The sequence below is a fragment of the Bactrocera dorsalis genome, chromosome 1, assembly GCF_023373825.1.
Source record: "Bactrocera dorsalis isolate Fly_Bdor chromosome 1, ASM2337382v1, whole genome shotgun sequence".
In the NCBI taxonomy this organism is placed as follows: Eukaryota; Metazoa; Arthropoda; class Insecta; order Diptera; family Tephritidae; genus Bactrocera; species Bactrocera dorsalis.
The window spans coordinates 4,254,280-4,281,165 of NC_064303.1; the positions used below are offsets into that span (position 1 = coordinate 4,254,280).

Sequence of the window (26,886 nt, forward strand, 5' to 3'; positions counted from 1 at the left end):
TGCAGCTTGGCTTTGATTTGAGTGCAACCAACGAAGAACGGCAAATGGCAAATGAAGGCCTTCAATATACAGTTATGCAACAGCACAGCAAACAAAATGAGGTGTGACGCTTTGGTGCTTTCATTGTTATTATAGTTGTTGTTATTGTTGTTGCTGTTACTGCTAGGTAACAAGAAATCAATCGCTGATAGGAGACATAACACTTTTCTCCACTCACTGCATATTCCAAAGAAACTATGTTAGAAGTGCATGCAGATCTCGGAATATAAATGCCTGACCACACACAGAGACATACTCTTTTATATAAACTTTCCTGTATGTGTATCTCTGCAGAAGAAATAAACTGGTCAGCCAAGAAGTAAGCCAGTTATTTCTATAAAAAAAAGTTGAAGAAGTAGCAAACAAGCACTTAAGTTTGCAAGTATGTATGTGTATGAGTACTTTCATTATTTCTGACCATATGGAGAATATAGAAATTATACATAGACCAACTTTATTGTTAATCGTAGCTTACTGTCCCTTTTCCGCATTATCAAGACTACGCTGTAAGCATCTGGGGTCTCCACAGTATGATACACTGGAGAAGTTATAGACAGTGAGGCCGCAGAGTCTGTTAAAATCAAGCGCTGGCTTCCTAACCAATAACCACTCCTCTTGGACTTATCAAGTGAACTCCATTTGGTATCGCAAAAGACTAAACTGGTCCATGTGTTTCTTATTGGCCTACCAGGTTTACCTTAGCTAACCTACAATGACGTTCTTAGGTTTATGAAAATTTTCACGCAGTAAAACTAAAATCTATCAATTTTAGTCCATTTCATTTTAGACAAAGTTCTATCTTTCATTGAAAAGCTTCCATTGATTAACTAAAGAAATTAATAACAACTTCTGATCTGCTCAAGAACGTGTGGGTACTCTAGTGAACTCTGAATTAATGCGAAATTTAAAAGCTATGAGAATTTCGATGAAAGCTTCCATTAATTTTAAAAGCTTCCGAGCATCAGCTGTTAAACTTACGAAACAGAAGCTGTACAGCTTGTATTCATTGCTTACCTGGACATATTTTTATGAGCTTGGCGATTTTCGTTTTTTAAAAGCTCACATTTCGTTGCTTGCTCGTGAATTCTTGGCCAAAACCTTTATGGCTCGTATACTTTTCCTATTTTCAAAAATAATGAGGTCCTTAAAGGGCCGTAGCGGAAAATAGGAAATAGCTGAAGGCTATCCCAAGCATCGAGTTTGAGAAGTGTCTTAATGAAGACAAATTAATACATTTTTTTTTTTTCAAAACATTCACGTGACTCTTTGAATACACCTCGCGAAATCTTTCTGAAACTCCTAAATTGGCTTAGAGTGGTCAGATATGATCATAAAAGAACTTGAAAAAATATTGAAGAGTTATGGTAATTTTTCAGAGCTTTTTTCAAGAATATTTTATTTATCGATTAAATTCAGGATTCTTACTCATCTCAAAGAGCTAGATGTATATTATAAATAAAGAAACGAAAAATTAGAGGATACCGTCCGATTTAAGTGTAATATTCAAAATAGTCGAGACAACTTTATGCATTATCTAAATCAAGCAGAAAGTGCTGATAAAGTTATCTACGCTCTCATAATTTTTTACCGTAATAACTAGTTTTAAACCTTCCCTTAAACGTATGCACATTTATTCAACAGACAGTTTCCGTTTCCGCCACAACTCCATACTACATCTCCATACAACTATTACTTCTCATCCTTGCTTGCACCTGAGTAGTATTACCGGGAAGCATGAGGAGCATAAAGCTACCAAAGTAGCAAAGCGAGGCTGGAGAATTGAAAAATGCTTAATGAAAAATATAAACAGAAAAGTGTTAAAGTTTATGTGGCACAGCAAACAAGTGCTGCTGCAGCTGGACGCAACTCCAGAGAACGTCTGTGAGCCGAGCCAAGATAGAGCGGATGAGTGCCTCTAAAGACACACGCACACACACACCTACATAAATGCAGCGCGCGCCGTGCGTTTGCATAAGTATCGCGCACTTAAGAAGCACAGCGAATGAAAATCATAAAAAATCTGCATGCCTTCTCCCCCACTCATAAGCTTTATGGCAAATATAAAGGCAAGCGGACAGACAAAGCCCAGCGTAGGCGTCGCTGTGATGGCGCAGCTATTCTGCTATTATCTTAGTTGACAATGTGTTGCAGTTGAAATTGCTGCAGACTGCTGCTAAAGTGGCAACACCGGCGTGATGCTGCAACAGCACAATGAAAAAAGTATATAGTGGCAACAACAACAACAGCGACTACTTCACTTAAGTTTAACTACGCCACTTTGGAGTTGCTGGCGCAATGGTGCGCTGTTTGCTTGGCAATCGTGCAACGTGCCAGTGGCTTATGGACCAGGCTTTGCCGGCAACAGCAGACATGTGTAAGTAAATATGAGTGTACGAGTGTGTTTGTGTGCGTGTTTGCGTATATCTTTGGAATTATAAAAGGAACATATTCTTTAGTCTGTATAGAACACTGTAACCTATCTACATCAAGCTATCTATCCACCTAGTTACGCGCTCACATATCTAAGGGCTTATCTCATATACTTTGTGACTTCTTTTTTGTGTGTTTGAACTCTTATTTGAGTTTAAAGTTTGTGCCTGAAAGGCAAGCAAAACTTACATTGTACTTAATTTTGGTGGTGTGACTCTCATAATCTCAGCTTAATTGATATCTCTGTCTCTTTTGGAAGCAATAGAGATTTAAAAAAAGTCCGTTTTGAGGTCAACCGTTACATTCTGAATTACTTAGTTGAAAAGGCTTCTATATAGATAAGGTTAGATCAAAAGGTTGATCTTAGCGCTACATAGAGTGCTTGATTTGACTTGGACAGCTTACTACTTTATGATTCCAAACACAAACCAAAAGCTCTAAAAAATGGATCAGCAGATCTTCATAAATCGATGAAAAGTTTTGAGCTGACCAAATTTCTATTAAGGCCGTTATTATCAATACCAGCCATAACACTAGGTTCACCGAGTATTTTCATCTCAATCTGGCAAAAGCTGTGCAATAGAGAAGAAAGTCCCCAGATGATTACATCTCCTTATTCCATATTTCTTTGACAAAAAGCTTCCGACTTCTTCTTCATAATTATTATAAATATAACATGGAGATAACATCAAGACGCAGACCGTACGATTATATATAGATGCGAAGATTCAACCAGGCTTTAGAAATATACTTGATAATCATTTTGTACACAAAGGTCACGGTACAGTTTTTCGAGATTATTTACCATTTTTGTCCACTGGTTCATAAATCCGTAGTTGTTTTGAATCCACTTTTTAAGGCACTTCTGAGCTATAGCCTACTGTTCCTCGCACATATCTAACATTTCTGTCAAGTGTTTCATAAGTTCATAGCAGGCAGGATACGAAATGATCCAAGAAATACTAGAAGTTTTTTTTTTAATTACGTTTTAACCTTTTTAAAACTTCATAATTATACTTCATAGTTCTCTTGGCAAAAAGAAAGATCACGGTGCCATCTCTGGGTTATATGTATCATTTCAGTTAAGTGTTTCCTAAGTTCATAGTTCGTAGAACTAGAAGTGACTATTGAAATTAGCATTGGCTTCTCCCCAAATTTTTTCTGATTTCACTTTCTACGGCTTCAGAAACCTACTTCATAGTCCTCTTGACTATAGCAAAGATAATAGTACCGTTTCTCAGGTTTATGTACCATTTTTGTACAGGTGTTTCATAAGTTCATAGTTGACAGAATCATAAATATACCTGGGAACAGTTTTAGCTTCTTTACAATCCCGTTTTGATTCCACTTTTTAAGGCTGCAGAAACATGCTTTTTAGTTCTCTTGGCTGAAACAATGATCAAAGTACTGTTTCTCAGGTTTATGCACCATTTATGTATTTATTGGCAGAATCAGAAATAATCCTAGAAAAAGTCTCAGGTGAACTTTTTGCAAGATATCACATTCTCTTATGGTTGGCAATTACCTGGAAATATTTCAGCCAAACCTTTAACTAAACAAGAGAAACGTTAACTTTCACTGAAGCTAGAACACTGTACCATGAAAAAATTCTTCCATAAAAGAACTTGGTGTTAACAATCAGTTTGTATGGCTAAAGCTATAAGGGTCAGATATCGGTGGCTCCGACAAATAAACGGTTTCTTGAGAAGGATGAGTAGAAAATTTCAGTTCGATCTCTTAGAAACAAAATCGAATAAGTTAGCTTTTCCATCTCTGTGGCATTCGAACGATTCGATCTTCGCTTCACTGCTCCGACAGTCTTAGTATTTTACAAAAAATATGACGATTCGAAAACCTACAAATGCGGTTTGACTTCTAACCAAACTTCCCAACTATAAATCATAATTTATTGGCTTTGCTGTTTAAAACCAAAACTGTAATTAAAAAAATGCATTATGTCTGCTTCTTTTAGACAGTTCGTGGACCATCAATTATGATGGGGTCTAATTTCAAGCAACTACAAGCAGATTCAGTGACTCGGTAGGCTTCACGCCTACCCAATATTAATTAATTATCCGCAAATATTCTGCGCTCACTTCATATTTACAGCAGATAATACCTTGAACCCGGATCTCCTAGTTTGTGCTACTGGTGCGCTTTTGCATAAGCAAAGTAATATATATTTTCGTTCTTCAATTTCCAATACAAAAAGTCAAAAATTATATAATCTCAAGCCGCTTTGATGCTTCACATTACGTAGTTTCAGGCGAATAATACTACAAGCCGTCATAAATAGACGTAATGAGAAATGAGAAAAAATTTCTTTGTCAGCGATTTTGGGTTTTCTACTTTTTTCCGCCTTTTTTGCGCAAGACACTACAACGGCGTTAAATTTCTCCAAGTCACTGTTCGTTGTCTCGAATAAATAACTTGTGTTGCTACCTATTGTTTGCTAGATGGATGAGCGTTTAAATAGGTTGTGCTGCTTGTCGGTTCGCTGATTTTCTACTATTCTGCTTTAAGTCGCTGTTGTTGTTTCTTTTTTGTGTTTCAACGCTCACACTACACAGACTTTGTTGTTTATTTGAAGTGTTGCTGCGCCTCTTGCTTTACAGTCTGCTGTTGTTGCACATAATTTATGCCGACAGGTGATACTTTTCGGTGATTCTACGATGCTAGAATGCCATCTTTCTTAACACGTACAAGCTTTTTACAACAACAACAACACACACGCCTGGTAATACATTGTTTTCTGCGCATACTCCCCCACACTGGCGGTAAAACTATCGGCGCATACCCGCACTCTGGCTTGTAAAGCTGACTATTAGTTCTTGTTATTGCATATATTGGTGCTGTAACGGCACTATTTTGGAAAGCATTTTCCCAATTTTTATTGTGTTTGTGTATTTGTTTTTTCAACTTTTTTATTTAATTTTCGTTTTGTTTTTTCCGCCTTTGTATCTTGTTTCATCGTAATTTTTGCATAACTGACAGCTGACATTTGGCAGTTGACAGTTGACAGCATAGCAAACAGCGCAGCCGAAGCTGAAGCCAAAACCGAGCAAAGTGCGCGAAGCATGAAGTCAGAAAGCGGTTATACATATTGTATATAAATAGTATACTATATAGTATATCTACATATCGCCATATAAATATATTTTAAAGAATAACGAAGGCGACATTAGCCAAAGGGCAATAATAAGTACACGCATAAGCGACTGTGCGTGTCACAAAATTGGCATACATTTCTTCGAAAACTTAAAGATATAATTCTAATTTTTTCGCATTCTCGCGAGTTCGGCTACTTCTAGTGATTTAAAATTTCGAAAATGAATTTTAAGGTTAAGTATGAGTATGAGTATGAGTAAAAGTATAAGTATAAGTATAAGTATAAGTATAAGTATAAGTATAAGTATAAGTATAAGTATAAGTATAAGTATAAGTATAAGTATAAGTATAAGTATAAGTATAAGTATAAGTATAAGTATAAGTATAAGTATAAGTATAAGTATAAGTATAAGTATAAGTATAAGTATAAGTATAAGTATAAGTATAAGTATAAGTATAAGTATAAGTATAAGTATAAGTATAAGTATAAGTATAAGTATAAGTATAAGTATAAGTATAAGTATAAGTATAAGTATAAGTATAAGTATAAGTATAAGTATAAGTATAAGTATAAGTATAAGTATAAGTATAAGTATAAGTATAAGTATAAGTATAAGTATAAGTATAAGTATAAGTATAAGTATAAGTATAAGTATAAGTATAAGTATAAGTATAAGTATAAGTATAAGTATAAGTATAAGTATAAGTATAAGTATAAGTATAAGTATAGGTATAAGTATAAGTATAAGTGGATACTATGAAAAACTCAAACTAATGGAACCATGTGTAGAAGTTCACGCAAGTGAGGACAGTTCTTTGAAGGCTGCTCATTAGGGAGTGACCAGAAACGATTCTTTTACATATAGCTCAAGTAGCTAACGATTTTCGGTCTTAGACCAAGTATCTTCTGGGTAACCAAAAAACATCCTTTTGAAGGCAAGCTAAAGTGAGAAGGCGAAACAATCTTCCAAAGGGTGGTATACTGGGTTTGGGACTCGCTACGTAAAAAACACCCTAAATGAAAATAAAAAACAGCTTCGAATGAAATACCTCCCCTTTGAAAAACAGTACAACCACTTAAGCGGTGTCTACGCCAATAAAGAAGATTACTTTTCTCACTATAGTGAATTTTTACATAAATTTTATTTAACATTACTTTCATTACATCACAACTTTCACTTCCTGTTTAAAAAATTTAAAAAGTATTAGCAAAAGGTAACTAAGCTTACCAACCACTTAAGCAAAAATATATTTGCAGTATTATTAATTGTTATTTTAGACTTGAAAAAATCAGACCACGAGATGTTTAAAATTGGCGTGATTGATGATCTTGGTGACTGAATATTAATAGTTTGTAAACGAATGCCTAGCTATGCATGTTTGTATGTAAATATACGAACATGTATTACTACCTATTAATATTTTGAGTATTTATTTTGCAAAGTGTAACTAAAAATAATAAAAAGTGAATGTACTTATTAACAGAAAAACTTTAAGTGAAAGGATACCCGAATTAAGAAAATTTTGAGAGTAAATTAAATTTAGAAAGGGAATAAATATATGTCAAATTGCGGTAAGCATTAATTAAAATCTCCAAAATTTACTTGAAATTTAGAGCTGAAAAGTTCATAAAGGTTACCCTGCAAGTCACAGCTACCGAAACTCGATTACTTTGAAGAATGGAAACTAATTCAAATACATGCTACAACTCATTAGCTTCATGCTTAAGAAAGGAATAAACAATCACATATACTCAGGAGTTTTACTTAGTTTTGTCAATTTGGTTTTAAAGAACTCATAGCTACCTTAACAGCAATCTCTGGTAGCTCTAATGGCTAGCTAACATTTTATTTAACCAATACTTGGCTTTTGGGTGGTAGAACTAACGGGTAGCTAACGTTTAATTTAACCGATAGTTGGCTTGCAGTACAGTAAATATACTATGCTCAATATACTTTCACTTAAACTAAATGTCAGCAAAAAAAACTTCGAAGGAAACGATTGCAAGTGAAATGAACCATCACAAAAGCTAATAATTTTCTTTAAAATATTTATTCAGCGGGGCTTAAAACCCCCTAAACTTTAACCTCCTTTTTCAACCATCACTGTATTTGATGTTTACATAATGCACTTATATCTCTCACTTAACATTTGATTTGCTAAAATTAGAAGAAATGTATTTCACAGAGTGATTATCACCTGCTGCTTTAGGAAAACCGCCAAACAATGCAGTAATAAATTACGTTGAGACCCTCTTCATTTCAAGAAGGTGAAGTATATCAAAGTGATGAATTCACAAAAGAGCGCAGCAAATATATAAATATACAGATATGAGTACAGAGATGTATGTATGTATGAATGTGTCTGTTTATTTCACTGAGTTTATTAATTAATCGCTACTTTTACATGCGATTTTCACATAATTAATCATTTATGAGATATCAGCCACCAACGCAAATTACGGAAGTGTTGACATAAGTGATCTCTTTGTTGTTTTACTACAACGATTCAATCTTTCATATAATTAAATTGCATCTTAGCAACTAAAAACGAAACAAGACTAGCACGTGCATATGAATCTGCTAGTCGGTATATACTTATGTGGGTTCTTATGTATAAATATATATTTATAAACCGGTCGAGAGTTAAAGACAGGCGCGTTGTACACAAGTTAACACATTCAGATTGCATCAGTAAGTAACTTATTGATAATTTATTTGAATTTAGAAACTGTAACCTGGCAAGCGGTGCCTAAAAAAACCATAAAATACAGGGGGTGTTTATAGGGATAAGTATTATTATTAAATTTAGAATATTACAACTTTATCTACATATTTTCGATCAAAATAGTAGTAATTTTTGGTAACCGTTTAATAGGTAACTCTTTTATAATTATATTTTTACTATGTGCCAGATAGGTTAAAATTTAGGTACAACTCTAAGAAAAAGCTAAATTTTTCTCAAATCCGATTTAATTATTGTACAAAGATACCTTTTGGGCAGTTACCTTAACTAAACCGATTTTTCAACTTCATACTTGTATATGGAGATCATGTCCAAATTTTCTTCTGTTTCATCGATTTTTTTTAGGATTTTTCTTATTTTAGGTCTGAGAACAGAAAACCGTCGACGGAGATCAGATCTGGAGAATACGGTGGATTCGAAAGTGTTTCAAGGGAAATTTCATTGAATTTTACAAGCTTTCGCATATCTAAAAGTTCACCCAATATCCAAAACGTTCTTTAATACGCAGGTTTACAGTTTTAACTCTTTCGACCAGTCTCATTGTAAAGTCACCAACATTTGAATTTTGTGGATTTTTTGCTGTTTTGCTCATATCGAATCCCGATGTACTTATCACATTTTATACTCAGAAGAGAGTATATTAAGTTAGCCACGAAGTTTGTAATTCCCAGAAGGAAATGTCAAAGACTCTACAAAGAATATAGTACTATAAAAATGATGATGAAATTTTGCCTATATCCTTTTCAGCCAAAAAACTTCTCATTTGTCGAAATCGGTGACATCAGATCCCTATAGCATATAATGTCTGATGAGATCAGATCGGATCCTATACCATCGAGCTACCATACAAACTGAATGATTACAATCAAGTTCTTATGTGGAAAACTCTTTTATTTAAATACATATCTTCCTGAAGTTTAGCTCCATTAACTGCTAAAGAGAACTGTCTAAACTCTGTTAAAATTATTCAGATCGGACCACTATAACATATAGCTGCTATCAAACTGACCAAAAGAAAATTATATCGCATGAATAACTTGTCTCACAGCAGTGAAAAGTGTCTTGTGAAGGTTAGGTCTACCTAAAACTAATATGAATCAAATTCTAGAGCCATCTTCCTGTTGTGCTGTCGGCAAGTCTATAGCTCCATAAGACAAAGTTATAATATACATTATATATTTTCCATTTTTCTATTCCATCATTTTCCTCATTCACTGCATCATTAAATTGAATATTATGCGGAAATCTTGCTAAACTTATGAATAAATAAATTAAATATTATTTATCGTTTATTGTCTTTGCTGATTTCATTTCAAATCGCTACTTACTATATTGTTTACGGTATTCAATTATGCAACTAAAATCAGTTTAACGATTTATTTGGTTATTTCACCAATTTCATTTGGATAGCACATAAGAACCATTTACAGTTAAATACACTAATAAATGTTTTGGCAAACGAAAAAGCAATAAATGTAGTGACAAACAATATTACAAGCGAACACAGCAACACACCTATGCACTGTGCATACACATATACAAGTTTTGTATTTGTACAACAGTAGCGGCCATAAACGGAAATATGCAAATGATTAATAATAAATTTTGTGTTTTTGAAATTGTTATCGCCAATGTATTCTCGCTAATTTCAGCTGCTTAAAATTTTTCGCATTAGCATCGTTTGTCGACATAAACATACTAATATGGCGAGCATTTATTTGTTTTTAATATACTTGATAGCTCTTAATTTATAATGAATTGTATTCGCTGCATTTATTGTTGGTTCGACTTGGCTTTTGCTTTTGTTGTTTTTTGTTTGTCATTATTAGCCAGTTGAAATTGTGTTATGCTTGAAAATTAGAATTTAATTGATTTTCTAATACCGTAAAATTGGCAGATTACGAACAGTTCAGAAATTTTACGCCGAACGCGTGGCAAATGGGCACCAGGGAGCGCATAACTGAGAAAAAAAGTATGTGTATGCATCTCGGTGTGAATGTGCGTTGGCTACGATATTAAAGTGAGAATCTCCATAAGGTAATTACACCATTGAAATGGTGAAATGCAATGTGAAGTGGTGAAAGTCAATATAAAGTGGTAAATCTCGTGGATTTCAATTTTGAAAAAAAAAATTTTGAGGAATTTATTTATTTTTCAAAGAGTTGAAATTCGATATTAAGTTGTCAATTTCGGTATTAGGTGGTGAATTTCGTTATGAAGTGGTGAATTTCGGTACTAGGTGGTGAATTTCGATACGAAATAATGGATTTTGATATAAAAGAGATTATTTAATTTTTTTGAAAGTGTTGAATTTTAATATATGTAAAGTGGTGAATTTCTATATGAAAATGTGAATTTTTATATATTATAAAAGAGACTATTTGAGGTAATACTTTAGCGTTGCTTAAGTCGTTATTTGATGTACTAAAAGCTCAGTTTTGTTGAAGTGTATATACTATACATTGGTATTAGGGTGCGTCAAAAAAAAATTTTGAAATTTTCTCAACTCTTATCCCCTCAAATGGTAGTGATTGACAAAACAAAAGTCCTCCCTGAAACCAGGCGCTGTAGCTTAACACTAAGTGGTCGCTATTTTTTTTTTAGGTTCCCATACATTTTACATAGGAATTTTCTTTTTTTCATTCAAACTAAAATTTCACCAATTAATTTTCGTTTCTCAAAAATAACCATCACATATTTATTTAGAAAGTTGACTTTTCAAACTTTAAAAATTCCCGCGATATCCCCCCAGATCGGTCAAAAATATGTTTTACTATAGATTGAAAGGTTAGAAGGCGTTAAGTGCTATAGTTCTTAACAGAGAAAAGCACGCAGTAGGTAAATGAAATTACAACTAGAAACCTGTAGATACACGTCCAGCAACTTGTACAGACAATATGCTTTTTTGGTGACTTCAGAACTTCAAAAATGTTCAGCTGAAAATAGGTTAGGTTATCATGATGCAGTTAGTTGAAGTTGGATATTAGCTCTCGACTCACCAACCTTCTACCTATCACAAATTTGGTTACTTTGGATATATCCTGTTACACTATTTCACGTATTTAGGAGTATTTTTAGTCTTAATCTGGCAATGACTGAACAATCAGAAAAGAAGTATTGAGATCATGTTATCTCATACTCTTTCATGCAGCCCCATTGGTTAGTGTCTGAGAGGAACTCTTATAGCTATTGAAAGGTGAACCTTGCTGAGGGCGAGGAGTTTAAGAGACCTCTTAAGACTTGCTCTTAGCTTGAAGGTCTTCTTGTTATCTAACCAGAGTTCGCAGATTAGGAAGTCTTAAATTGGCAATTGTTCGACAATTCCAAAAAAAAGTGTTTTGATCATGCTGTCTCATACCATTCCATGACGTCCGTTTGGTTAGTGTCCAATTAGATCTATCGAAAGGTGAACCTTACTGAAAGCAAGAAGTTCACTGGATCTCCTACTGCTCCTATACTCTCGGACAGAAGGATCTTCCTGGTATCTAATTGGGATTTACCGAGCTTACTTGAGTGCCCTTAGTGTGAACCGCAAAACCCAGTGGAGCTTCCAAACGTTCTCCATGTGCAACTAATGAAACTGAAGTAACTGACCTACCAAGCTCATCAATCTGCTCTACTAAGCTAGAAGGAGTTTCCTGACTTATTGAAGTTAGAGAAATTGTACCAAGCATTGTACTGGAGATAGCGTTGGTTCGAGTTCAAGATAAGAAATCATAAAACTACTTGCGAACTCTGGCTAAGGGCTCTGAAGAACCTCTTCATTATTTCGTTATTAAAAAAATTTCTTAAAGCATTTTTGGCTGTAAGTTTTCTGCTCAGCTTTCATATAAACAAGAATTTAATAAATTGTACTCACCTTATATATTTTCCCGCAATAGAAAGGCAGCTGATGCACGAATACACCTTCTAATCATTATTCTGTTTGTCGCATAATTTTTTCATTTAAAACACCACACGAAGTAATTAGTTTTAGTTGTTTTCACCAATTATATTTTATTTGCTTTATTTGCTTTTTTTGGCGCAGTAAAATGCTGCACACAATTTTTAAAATTTCATTTTTCACTTTTTCGATTTTTCCGCGTTCAAATTGCTCATTTCATTGTTTTCTCAATTAATTAGTTTCAATTTGCTTTACAAATATTGCTCATATCAATTATTCAAATATTTTTATTGAAATTTTTTTGTTTTTTCTACATTAAACTGTTGGAAAATGCATACACACACACATCCGAAAAGCGACAGTTAGTTGGGGATCTCACAAAATATCAACGGCAGACTTGCAAATTATCATATGAGAGAGCCGATGTTCACACATTTTTTTCTGCAAAGAAAGTAAAAACAACAAACATTTAGAAATTTTGCGTTGAATTTTTCATAAATTTTTAAAATTAATTATAAACCTATTTCAGTTATGATTAATAATGGACAGCCAAATTGCCAACGCGAAATTAGTTAACCATAAAAATGAGAACAAAGCAGTCGCAAGTAAGGCAACAACAACAATAAAAAAGCGAAAAAAATAAAAACTCAAACACAAAAGGGGATAACTGCACGCGATTTTGTTGTGTTGGTGGAACGAGAAACATTGCGCCGCCTTGCCGCTTAGCAACAAGTAGACTGGCGCGAGAGCGGTCAGTCAGCCAGTCGGTCGGTTATTTGACCACAAAGTACACGTAGTGCCGTATAGCTGTTCGCTGAACTGTTTCAACTCGCCGAGTACAAAGCGAAAATTACAAAAACACGATAAAAAAAAATTACAGAAATAAAAGCAAATATTACAAAAATAAAAACAACAAACTAAAAACTGAAAACTGAAATTACAAAAATAACAACAAAAGGCAAAAATATATACAAAAATACTCAAAACAATTGGCACATTCAGAACATAAATAAATTAGAGGCATCAAATGTACTGCACATAACTGTACGTATATACATATATACACACACACACACACAGGGGTATGTACACACCCACATATATACACCCAGAGCAAAAGTAATTACTGAAAACGCGCGTTGGCTCGATTTTTACGCTGGTCAACTTTCAACGAAGGCTGTCTGTCATTTTTATGGTGCTCAATGCGAGACTGACTGACACCGGCCATGTACATATGTATGTATGTATGTATGCATAAAAGTATTTTCTCCTATTATTTCTATTTGAGGAGACATTAACGTCGAATTAGACCAAAAAGTACGAAGCGCTTTTGGTGAAATAGTGTGTATCGTTTAAGTGGGTATTCTTCTGGTAAGCTTGAGTTCGAAACCGGATCGAAATTAAAACTAAAAAAGTTCTACATAAAGAGAGAGAAAGGGTAGACTGCCAATCTCCGAAGCTCCAGTATTCATAATAGCCACTTTTGAGGTTATGTACTACTTGCTAAAACTATCTTTTAATATTAGTAATAAAATACCGGAGGATACTACGAAACGTTACCTCTATTTGACACTAACAACTATTGATATAGTATTTGCTGCTTAGAATTCCAAGTATAACTTTAAAGGAAGCCTCGAACCTAATGTTGGTAACCATTAAAACCGTTCTTTTAAATTTGGAAGGAAGTTATTTATATTTATATTTTAATATATAGTATGTACGCATGATATGCCTGGATTTTTTCATCTTCGACTTCAGAGTCACTTTTTGTTATGAATTTGCTTAAAGGATGGATTTTTCCTTGCGAATCCTTTAAACAGCATTTTTCGAAAACCATATTTTTTGGAAAGCAATTTTTATTTCCGCAATTTTTTTTTTTCTCGTAAAGGAAATTAGAATTGGTAAGACAGAAATTTTGCGAACTTCAGTTTGGAACCAACTTTTTTTTTTAATTTATTTTACAGACAAAAAAGTTCACTGTGAAAAATTTACGAAAAGGACAAGTTTGGATATAAAATACATTATTAAAAAATTTTTATTTCTTAAAATATTTTGGTAAAAAAACAAGTATTTAATATTAAAAATTATTTAAAATTCATTATTACAAAAAACCAAAACTTTGGTTGAAACTTGATAAAAATTTAATTTCCATACTAAGAAGTATTAAATTTTGTATACTAAAAATGAGTAAATTTTTACAAAATTTGTAATTTCAATACTACCAAAGCTTAAACATTTTTTCAAAACCTTTAAAAAAATTTTATTTCGATACTAAAAATTATTTAGAAACATTTTCTTCTTTTCTTATTTCTTAAACACTAAACATGGCTAAAACTTCATTTAATTTTTACAAAATAAAATATCGTCAAAGTTCTTATTCAAAAAACTATAAAAAAAAAAATTATAAAATATTTAAAACTAAAACAGAAACTGTTTTGAAAAAGAATTTTTCTTACTTATAATTTCAAAACTATTTTCGAAACTTTTTTCAAAATTTTTTTTTTTTAAATTTCAGTGTTGAAAATTTTGTCAACATTTTTAATTTCAATATTACAAAAAAAAAATTAAAAATTTTAGTTTCAATACTAATATAAACCATTTTAAAAAAGTTTGAAAAAATTTCTACTTTCATTTCAAATATTTAAAAATTTTCGAACTCAAAAATTTAAGTATTTATAGTATTTTCAAATATTTCTAATTTTCTCTTTTCTCAACCTCATTAATTTCACATTTAAAAACTTGTTTCAAAATGTTTCACTGTCAAAATTAATTTTTCCCGTTATTTTCTTCAATTTTTTATTTTTGCTTTAAAAAAATTTATTTTTAAATAATTTTAAACGTATTAAATTTTAACACATATTTTTAATACATTTTTAATAGATTTTTTTAACAATTTTTGAAGGAAATATGAATTTTGAACATTTGCACCAAAAATAATTTATGCCAAATAACCTTTGGAAAGTCATCAATTGCTTACCATAGTTGCTTTAGAAAACAAAATATTGCCGTGTTCTTGTAGACTTCTGTATGTATGGGTGCTTGTGTGCGTGCTTGTCGACCCATGCGAGTGTCAAGTAGTCATGTGTTCACTAATTTTTTTCGTGACATGAACATATTAATTCTGCACGCGGACAGGCCTCTTTTACTCCTCCATGCCAACAAAGTGCCGTTTGCTTGTAGCTGGCAACGAAAAGTACACACTGCTTTTGTTGTTGTATATTGACTGTAGTTATAAATACACTGCCTAGATATTTGATATTTGTATTTGATGGATATTTTTATTTTTTTGCGTACATTTTGTGTGTTGTTGTTGCTTTTTGTGTTGCCTTATTTTTGCTGACAGCAAACAAAATTAATTGCATGTTAGCAAAAAATGTTTAAAAACATGTGCAAACATGAGCATGAACATCAAATGGCAAATGGAAGCGTGTAGATAAACGTGCCGCGCCATTGTAATTATTAGACAGAAATGGAGATTAAAGAAATCGATGGCAATAATTGTCAAATAAAGTTATTGCACTTTTGTGCAATATTTGCGTAGTTTTTTGATTGAAAAAAAAATATCGAGAATTAATTTGAAAATTAAATTATTTATTAAAATTTCCAAAAAAAAAAAAATAATTGAATTTATCAATTGTTACTACTATAATTCAGTTATTTATATTGCCTTAGTTAATACCTAAAATATAGGGTGTGATTTTAGGAATATAAAATTCATCAAAAAGCTAACTATCAAAATAAGCGCATGTTTGACATTTCTCTTCACACACTCTGACAAATTACCATGTGTGGATTTGCACCGGGATAAAGCTTAAAATTACAAATAGGTGCTCAATATAGTAGGGTCTCAGCAGATTTGTCAAAATTAATTTAAATATTGACTAGTTATATCGAGGTGCTTCATAACATTCGTCATGATGAACCAAGAAAAGATGGAATTCGAGAACAAATACGTACATATGTATGTATGTGACGTTGACAGCCGATTGCGCAAACAGAGTACGAAAGGCAGGACACATAAAAGTACGATGGACCAGATGTAGAATAAAGCTTACGAAGGAAGTTAAAAAATTCTACAGATGTTTCAACTTAGGCCTTGAGCAATAGGTATGCAAAAAACCTAACAGAAAGGGCCAATTACTATTCATACGATGTGGGAGACCCGGTCACAAGTTGAAGGATTGCAAAAACTGACCAAGCTGCTAACTCTGCCTAGAACAGAGCAAAGTGAAATGTAACATGCAAAACCGTTAACTGCCTTCTGCGACAGCTGCTGGAACTCGGCACTGATATAGCAATCATTAGCGAGCAATTTAAGAGAGCTCCAGATCTAACATGGCTGGAAGATATCACACACTTTTCTAAAACTATGGGTAGAACTTATGTCACAGAGAATAGTGAGAGGGGGGATTTTTTATCATTGCCAATCGTCGAAATGCCAAATAGGTTTGTCAAATGGCCTTCTAAAAAAATAAAAATTTCAGAATATGAAATCCGACTTTCTGACCGAATTAAATCAAGAAATGGTTATGTCAAATTGTCACTTAGAATACTTCTAGAATATAATGAAAATGTTTTTGGGTGGCAACGTGACCTGTTTTTTTAAGCTTAATTCTACAGCTAATGACTGATTTGAGTCCTTTAAACCACTTTTTTCAGAATCTGTGTCAGGGCAGTGGTCTCTGCTAACCAAAAGCACGATTGATTATTCGAAAATCATATTGGTATCCTATTGGGAAGATCCATATTGAGTAGTCGAAAAAGTCTTTTCGTATTTTGTCAAAAGATGTCGTTGCAATCGTATACCTGCAGTGATATCAATCACATTATGTAAGGCGAGATTTTAAGCCTCATGTAACCAAAAAAAATTAAATTCGACAAAAGTTAAAGCTGTTCAAAAATTAATGAAAATAATGAAGTAATTGGCCATATTTTAAAATTTTTAATTTAATTTTTATTTTTATGGAATAATGGCTCTAGCGGAAAATGACAAAAACTGGTCGACCAAATGGTATATATTTGTTTATTTATTAGTATAGAAAATAGAAATACGAAAAGACTTTTTCGACAACCAATATATAAGACAATAATGCCATTAATATTGAACAGGAGTACCAATATATAAAAAATGTACATACATATATCTACAATCATTAATTATAAGTATGTTAATATATACATTTAGAATACAAGTATACAAATACATGTACTTGTATGTATATACATCCATAACCTAAATGGGGATTAGCAACACAAATATCTTGACTGAAATTTCCCGAAACGCAACACATGATTTATTGCTTTAGTTACAAATTTTTACTCAACCAACTTACATACATACTTATTTATTTCCACCGCTAAGTAAATGAATTCAACCAAAAATAGTCAATTTGGCGATCTCTGAAAGCCGAAAAGTTGAGGTAGGCCCATGAAGCTCGCGCATTAAACGAACAGCAAATGAAAGAAAGTTGCTTTGTTATAAATTTTCTTCTCTTTTTTTCATTTTCGGTTTACGAAAAGGGTGTGTGCTTGATTTATATATTCATTTATGTAAATATTCGGGCAAATATGTGGAAGGTGAGTAGACTGAGGATGTTTTACTTTCACCTTGAAGGCGTTAACTTTCTTTTTCATTTAATTACATGTCATTATTGGAATTGGAACGGTAAAATACACATTTGTGTATATTTTTGGTAACGCGTGCCGGCTGAGGTATTCGGCATGAACCAAAAGTTCAAGCAAGCTTTCAAAAAGTAGCAAATAATAAGTCGAGTGGAGAACGAGCTAAGAAGATGACTTTTAATAGACTTTTATACTCTTGTAACCACTTGCTACAGAGAATTATAGTTTTTTCACCTAACGGTTATACGTATCACCTAAACCTATCGGGATAGATATATGTAGGGTTACATATATAAATGATCAGGATGTAACTTAATAAAAATTGAGATATATCGACGAAACTTGGTATGTGGGTTCCTTAGTAAATAATTACTAAGACTTCAGCTATAGTATATACGAGGGATATAACCCCTAAGATCGGTTACGGGATCGAGTGTATGTAAAATTTTCAAAATCTGTATTCGTTTCTGGTAAAAATATTTTTTTTTTATTTTTGGATTATTTGAGTTAATTTTAAGCAGAAAAATCTCACCGCCAACCAAATTTTTTCGGAGGGACTTCTATTGATCGACCGCGGAATAAAGTGAATTCAAAATTTTGAAAAATCTATTGTAGTAAGTTGAATTTTGCAAATGTGCATAAATTTTAATTATTTATTATATTAAATGCCGCTTTATAAAAAATTCACAGAAAAAACCTTTTTTTCTGCCTTGGAAATGGATATAATCCTTTAAAGAATTTGCTTTTTGTTTAAAACTTTTTGAGTACAAAACTCATTATTATGAAATAAAAAGTCGGAGATCAGTTAATTGTTAATTTTAGTTTTAATATTTAATATTTTAAAGGCATTGATTACTTTTTTTTTAATTATAAGTAATTAAGTTTGAAAGGTTACAACTTTTAATACACAATTTTTACTTTAATAGAAAAACACTAATTGCGAAACAGATTTTAAAATATTTTGCAAAATACTTCACTACTTAAAAAAAAAATATAAAATTTATTAAATAAAGCGCGACTACACGACCAAAAAACCGTTGCACTAATGACCCATAACCGCAAATAGCCGACCAAAAAAGCTACAGATGCGACAGAAATCAGCACAAAAATGCAACAAAATGCGTGCAAAAACTAAAAGGCCTTCGAGGTGAGCGCCATACGCACAGTTATCAAATGAAAACACACAATTAATTCAATAAATATTTCTTAAATTTTTTTTTTCGCTTTTCAGTTTTTACCTTAAACACGCATTCCTTGTTTATTTGAGGTGTGCGAAAGGCAGGTATTAGCCACTGACAAGCATAAGTTTCCAGCAAAAAGTTACCGAAAAACAAAAAACACCGTTAGTATTTCATATTAAAACACGTACGCGGTGAAAAGTACGCGCCCGCTCATTTAATTTCGGCGCATTTGTTTATTTAACAAGTTGTAGGCGGCGACTTGTGGTAACATAAACAAAGCGTGCGATGAGAAATATGAAAAAATATTGAAAATAAATAACGGCAAAAATTTAATAAACTCATTTAATTATTTTTTATGATTTTTTAAGACCACAACATAAGCTGCAAAGCTTTTGCGTTCGCTGCGAACTTTTTGATTTCCGTGTTTACGGCAGTTACACACAAATACAAATAAGTAGGCACACACACATACATGTGTATATCATAATAACGCATAATTTGTTAGCAAATGGCTCACTAGAGTCGTGGTTCAACGCTTTTCAGACGCTTGGTCATTAGTTGGTAGCGCTTTTTGCGACTTTTTTCATACTTTTTTATTACATGCGATAATTTTTTCAACATTTTTCATTTCATGTATTTTTTTTTGCATTCACAGTGTGAATTGGTCATGCATTGTTGCATTTAAGCAATTAAACCATATTTGACCTTTTCAAATTGCCAACTGGCCAACAAGTCATTTCAGCTTCAACGCCAGCACGGCTGACCACATACATACACATACTTATAAGCCTAGACGCAAACACATAAAAAATATACACACATGCATTTATAGCATACTTATAGGTAAATACTTTGTCGCGGGGGGTAAAACGGTGCGCAGCCAACAATTTGCTAGAGAAAAAAAAACATTTTCAACATTTTGTTCGACGTTTGACAAATGTGCAGAGCGATTAGCGAAACCCCAAATGAATGCGCCAAATGGAAGTGTTTGCACAAAAGAGGAAATACAACAATGCAAATACTTGTACATGGTCATAAAATACAACAAAAATCAAAATAGAAAAAATAACTAAAATAAGTGATGAAATAATAGAGTAGAAAAATTTGCAGAAATAACCAAATAACTACACTACTGAGTAAACGAAAAAATAAAAATAAAAAATAAAACTTCTAGCACATGAAAATGCTTTTGAGTGGCAACTTGACAGCATTTTTTTTACCTTTTTAGCTGTAGAAAACGGTAATGACTTCGGGCATTAAATATTTATTTTTTTTAACTCACTGCTACTGAAAATGTATTTTTAGTATTTACTATAAAATATTCAGAAATATTTTCGGACAGAGTTGCCAGCTGGCTATGATAAAATGTATGTCATATAAGTAGTATAATAATTCGCAAAAAAATTTTAATATTCATATCTTCAATATTATATTTAGAAAACAGAGTTTTGAGTGAAATTTAAGAGAAAAGAGTTGCCATCTACAAAAAAATTTAGGTAAATGTAATTACTTCAAGTTTAAAAAATGATAATTTGAAACTAATTTTATTTACATTTTTCAGTTAAGTATACCTATAAATTTAAAGTAGAATACATTTAATAGGGTTGCCAGCTATCTCCATTTACTAAAAAAATCGCAACCATTTTTAAATATTATAAATATTTTATCAATAATTTTGTTTGAGAACAGTTTTTGAGTGAAATTTAAGAGAAAAGAGTTGCCATCTCTACACAAAGTTTAGTATATACCATGAGATCAAATTTTAAAAAGAATTTTTGAAACTACTTTCATTTCTATTTTTCACTTTAGTATATATAAGTTAATTTCGTTGGGGTTGCCACCTAACTCCAATAATGTATAACATTAATGTTATATCAACATTAACTACCAATAATAAATTTTGAAAAAAAATATTTTTTTCTGGCTATATTCTTGCCTCTATTCTTGAAAGTTTAAGACAATAGTTTATAGTAGAGATATGCGTTAGCTCAAGAGAAATTCAATATAATTCTAATTTTTTTTCGATCCTTAAAGCTTTAAGTTCAATAAAACTTTTACTGGTTTTACAAAGCTTTTACGTTTTCTCAATCATCAGCTTTGTTCTCTTTCTCTGCCTTCTCAAATCATAAAAATTTATCAAATCCTTCTGAAATTAAAGAACTGTATTGCTAATTAAGTAAGTAATTAACTAAAAAAAAATTCAATATTATTCTAACTTGTTTTGTTTCGATTCTTGAAGCTTTACGTTCAATAAAGCTTTTTTGTGGTTTTATTTACAAAGCTCTTCAGTTTTCTGAGAGCTTCATGTAGAGATTTTGCACTAGCGTAGTCGTATTAGTTACCTCTCTGCCATTAGATGAATCGCTGCTTCGACTAAGGGCTAAAAGTCTAAAACATCGAAAAATGCTATTTTGCAGAAATCCCTCAATGAGAATTTTAATCATTCCACCAGGCTAACTTAACCTCAGCTGTTTTGATAGATTTGAGAGTTTGCCAAAAGATGCGAGGTTACAGTATCCTATAACTAGCCAGTAATGATCAAGAACTTCTTTAAGGTAGCTAGTAAGTTTGACTTCGACTGTTGTACACCAATTTCTTGTCAACCTAAAATTTCCTAAAAAACGCTCAATACTCTCTCACAAATTTGTCAAAGTAACTAATTCTTATTCCAACTAGTTCTCCAGAATAACTGAAGGTTTTCGATCTACCATTAATCAAGTTTATCATTGTCAACTCAAGGATTAATGTTTGATTAAGATCTGTAAACTCACAGAAAGTAGTTGTAAGAATCTTCGAACGTTTATCGATTGTCATGTCTCTAATTGTCACAATCGTAATTTAATGACTCTGTTAGTTAGGAATCTCATTATGGTATTCTGGCAGATACAGTATAGTCGTAGTAGTATACTGCATGGTAGTATACTGTCCTTATACGCTGAAAAGGGCATATTATATTTGCCACGAAGTTTTCTATTACCCAGAAGAAAACGTCGTAGGCCCTATAATATATCTTTATGAATGATCTCATTAACGAACTGACTCGATTAAGCTATGACCGTTTGCCACTCCTCACGTCTGCATATATACGAACTAGTCCCTCAGTTTTCTAGAGATCGATCTGAAGCTTTGCACACATCCTTGTCCTGTCTCCCCAAAAAGATGCTCATTTTTCGGAATCACTGATATCGAGCTACTATAACATGTAGCTGCCATCCTGAACAATCAGGATAAAGTGCTTGTATGGAAAACTTTTTTGTTTGACAAGATATCTTCTTCAAATTTGGCATGGATTGTTAGCTGAAGAAGTGGTGTCATCTTAGAAGAAATTGTTCAAATCGAATGAGGTCAGCATATAGCTGCCATACAAACTGGCCAATTAAAATCGAGATAAAGATCATTTTGTACACTTTTAGGCTGAAATGAATACACCTGTGAAAGGGCTGTTTTCTTGTTTTAAGAATATTTTCTCCTAGTAACATTCCTCATAGATTATTTTAGTGAAGTATTCGCAATTTATTTAGCAACGCTCGGTGTGGCACCCTGTTCGCATAGTTTTACAACAGCATAAGTTTTCAAGTGGCTCACAAGTAGTTTCAACCATCATTAATATGAATTCTTTTAAGTATAATGTTTGTTGTTGTTGCTGTTTTTTCCAACTCTCAACAAGAATTTTAAATTATTTTTCGCGCTCCACGCGTATTAATGCTGGCGCAATTACTGTTAAAATGAATTATATAACTCTTTAGTTTCAAGTGCTTTAACTGCGTTCGTTTGTATTTTAATAATAATAGCAACAGCAACAAAAACCACAACATCACAACAACAGCAACAATGGAATAAGCGACGCAGCATAATAGACACAGAACAAGAGTAATGAACAAGAGAGTTGTTGGCTTCGAAACAAGTCCGAGCTTGGTACACAGGCACAAGTGGCAAAAGCAGCCAACAAAGCCAACAATTGAAAGATGAAATAACAGCAACAACAACATGAACAAAAGTACAAATATATATGTATGTGCGTGTGTGTTTGTGTAGAATTGGACGTTGAAACAACTTAAGCTGCTGCCGCAATGAAAAACAAGTTAGCGTGCCAAGCTGTGATAGAAGCATGTGAGCATATACTTAAAGTCTGTACATATGTTTATCACTATGTATGTATATATATTTATGTATATATGAAATTTATATACATATGCTTGGCTACTAGTAGCTAAGTATCCGCACCATTTGATAGATGGCGAGTCGCAGAGGGTTCGAACCGTCCAAATGGCCGAGGCCAATGTGGAGGCGCAGCAATAACAACAACAACATGTTATATATTTCTAAACTTAGACACAAAGCACGAAAAAAAATTAATTAAAAAATTAAATAAGTAAATAAATAAAAAAAGGCAACGGAAAATACTGAAATTCAGCATAAAGAAACCAACTAAACTTTGCCAACAACAACAACAGCAACAGCGGCAACAAAACGAGGAATAGAAGCTGCCAGCTTGAGCAACACTCAGCAGAAGATCTTTGCTGTAATCGAACAAAGCAGCAAAGTTTTTGAGTTTTTGAGCTTAAAGCAAAACATAATTCTTGCTTTATTTTTCACTTTATTCGCCGCAGACAAAAACTGTATATATAGATATATACATAAATATACGTACATAAATATATCTGTTTGTCGGTTGAACTGCTGCAAGCGGTGAAAGAAATCTGCAAGCAAAAAAGCAAAAAATCGCGATTTGACGAAAAAAGAAGTTTGGCGACTTTGCTCTATTCTTTGTTGCCTGCTGTTGTTGTTGTTATTGCACTTACATATTTCTCCTTTTTTCTGCTGTTTTGCTGCCCTTGGTTCATTTATTGGCGCAACTAAATAGCGTATTTAAAGTAGTTTGTTATGCAAAGGCGAGACTAAGAGAAATTCGCCAGAAAGTTGCAAGAAATGCAAGATTGAAGTGAAATTAAAGTAAAGCTTAAACAACTTTTTTCTTTACTTTTTAAAGATCAATCGGCTTATAAAAATTCTCTAGATTTCTAAAATTTCAAAATAATTAGCACAAAGCTTTATTTTATGGCGTAGATCAGGCGGAACTCAAGGGAAACTCTATTTTGTTGTGCATAGCAAGGAGTAATCGTCAAAAGACCAAGCGAAAGCATGAAGCCAAGAGAACTCTGCAAACGAATGGATAGCGACATTAACGATTATATCGTATTAAAGTGGATATTTCCGGTCGGATCTTTATAATCTAAACAGAGTATATAAAGAGTGTCACAATTTAGCTATGACCGCCTGTTCACGTTCTTTTATCGGACTACTTTAGTAATTGAATGATCAAGTCAAGTCTTCTTACATAAAAATGTTTTAGTTAACGAGATATCTTCACGAAATTGTGACAGAATTATTTTCTAAGGCATCGGTACAGTTTCCTAACAAATTTTTTAGATCGGATTACTATAAGACATAGCTGCCATACAGATGTAGTAACCAAAATCATGTCCTTAAACTCAACAACTTTTTATTTGATGAGATATCATCATGAAATTTGGCTAGAATAATTGCTAAGGACAACAATCTAATCTGTGTAGAAATTATTAAATATTATAAAATAAAGCTGCCATATAAACTGGTCGATGAAAATCAAGATCTTCTTTGGAAACTTTTTCATTTAACAAGATAAATTATCATGATTCAGCATAGATTACTACACAAGATAAAGCTATAATCGCCAAATATGGTATATAAATAGTTCGGAACGGACTACTATAGCATCTTGCTGTCATACAAACAACAAACCAATCAAAATTAAGTCTTTGTATGTAAAACTTTTTTCTTTCTTATTTTATACTACTGAGTTAATATCGAACCAGCTATATAAGAAATCAGCCAGAATTCGGGAAGATGTCACTCGGTTAACTCATTAGTCCCGTAAGTTAAGGGTATTTTTAAAGGAATCGTCGTTACTGCCGTCAAAAGACTGTATACATAGTTTTGATGTGAACTGATCGCTGACCGACGGGGCTTTTGAGAGATTGTCATAAACGTCATTCTTCAGATCAGCTTTGTCTCCCAAAACAAATCACAATTGAATATGTATATTCACATATATGACTTCTGATTCGAACAATAAACTTCAAGTTTTGAACAGTAATTTCACAGACAGTAAGTAAACCGATTAATTAAGCATTTGGGAGATTTAATGGATCTGTATACTCTCTACTGTTAGATCAAAGAGATTATAGAACATTTAAACTCTGTATAAACAAATGTATTATGCTAAAATCTCTCAAAGTGTGGGTGACTTTCATTCAGCTTCAGATTAAAGAAAGATATAGTGAGTGGTAGATACCTCAGAGTCAGAGCGAGTATCAAAAAAGAACTACCGATGTTCGTTGCACCGTTCACCTTAAGGTGAAATTCTTTAACTCAGGACTAACTCGACCATTTCCAACAAAATTTGGTTCAGTGTTTTGACGTGTTTTTGTTACATTGTGAAAATGAGCGGAATCGGTCAAAAATTAAATTTGCTTTTCAAATAAAAATATAACTTATAAATTCCATCTGATTCTTTAATTTTATAGCATATACATAACTGAAGCACCAATGAAGTTATTTCAATAGAACTTTAGTACCCAAGTGCAGTATATGTTGAGCTCAGTGGTCTAGCTGATTTTTTACTAAAAATATTGGTAAAACTATGAGGTATTTATCGAAATTCAAAGATAATGCTAATATCTCTAGGGTCAAAAGTTCCTCCAGCCCTTTTATACCAAATATATGTAACACTTTCGAGTTTCCGGTTGACTTTATACCGTATATACCGGGTCAATATGTTGGATATCTTAAAGAAATCAAGGAAGTATATCTATTTAATTGTGTAGATAATCCCATTCACAGTAACGGGCCGGTCTTGATCATCACGGAAGAAGTACGTCCCAATGACATCGCCGGCACATAAATAGCACCAAACCGCAATTTTTCGGGACACAATGGTGACTCATAGAGTATGTACGAATGCACTTTTAAAGGAATAAAGAATTTCATTGATACCCCAAAACGTTTTTGTTTTATTTAAAAAAAAACTTTTGTAGCGCTCTTATTGAAAAACCTGCTCTTAAATTTGAGGCCACTGACTCCGAATTTCGGTAGTAAATTTTAATAATTTCGACTCTTTGTTGAATCGTATATCTAGTCATGATGAAATGCCAAATCTTACTGAAGAGAAATTTTAAGAGAGCGGGAAAATATGACGTCTACTTTTGTAGTGCCCTGTTGAAAAACCTTATAATATTTCCTTAAACTCTAGTTGGATCTTAGGGCCAAATATGTTTTAAGTAGTCGAGTAAGATGGATGATGAGCCCAAGTATCATATTTCGTTGGTGTGGCTGCTACATTGGCTTACGAACCTGCACTAAAAATACACGTTTATAACGCGAGTCGTTTGCTCCAAATCAGACAACCGCTGTAGCTGTCACTACCATGTGAAGCCGATGCTATGACCATGATCAGGAGCATTTCGCTACGTGGAATGTTTTATCTGTGGTAAAATCTTACCGGATTGGGAGGAACTGTCAGTAGCTAACCAACCGCTGTCATAGCTTTCAGAATCATTACACTTACTGAGCCCCATCTACGCAACAAATTAACAATTCTCGAGGAAAGTAGACTCAAAACATAATTTAATTCCGAAAATATGTGAAATTGGCGCCAGCATTACCCCAAATTCCATATGCTTCATATAGTGATTTATTCTATCAGACTTAAATCCGGTTAATGTGTAATCCAATCCGAACTTAGCCCTTACTTATTTCTTTAAATAGTCTTAGTCAATAGCTCTATGCTAATTCACTTGCGAAGATTTTTTAGTTCCGGTGGAATTCACTTTAATATCC

General features: G+C 32.8%; 1 long non-coding RNA gene across 1 annotated transcript in view; it reads right to left on the bottom strand.

Annotated features, from left to right (window-relative positions):
- The window catches only part of LOC125775849 (uncharacterized), a 71,801-nt gene that overhangs the window by 29,875 nt on the left and 15,040 nt on the right, over positions 1-26,886 (bottom strand). Inside the window, exon 2 of the long non-coding RNA XR_007421419.1 lies at positions 12,182-12,646. This is a non-coding gene — a long non-coding RNA (uncharacterized LOC125775849). The remainder of the gene's footprint in view (positions 1-12,181; positions 12,647-26,886) is intronic.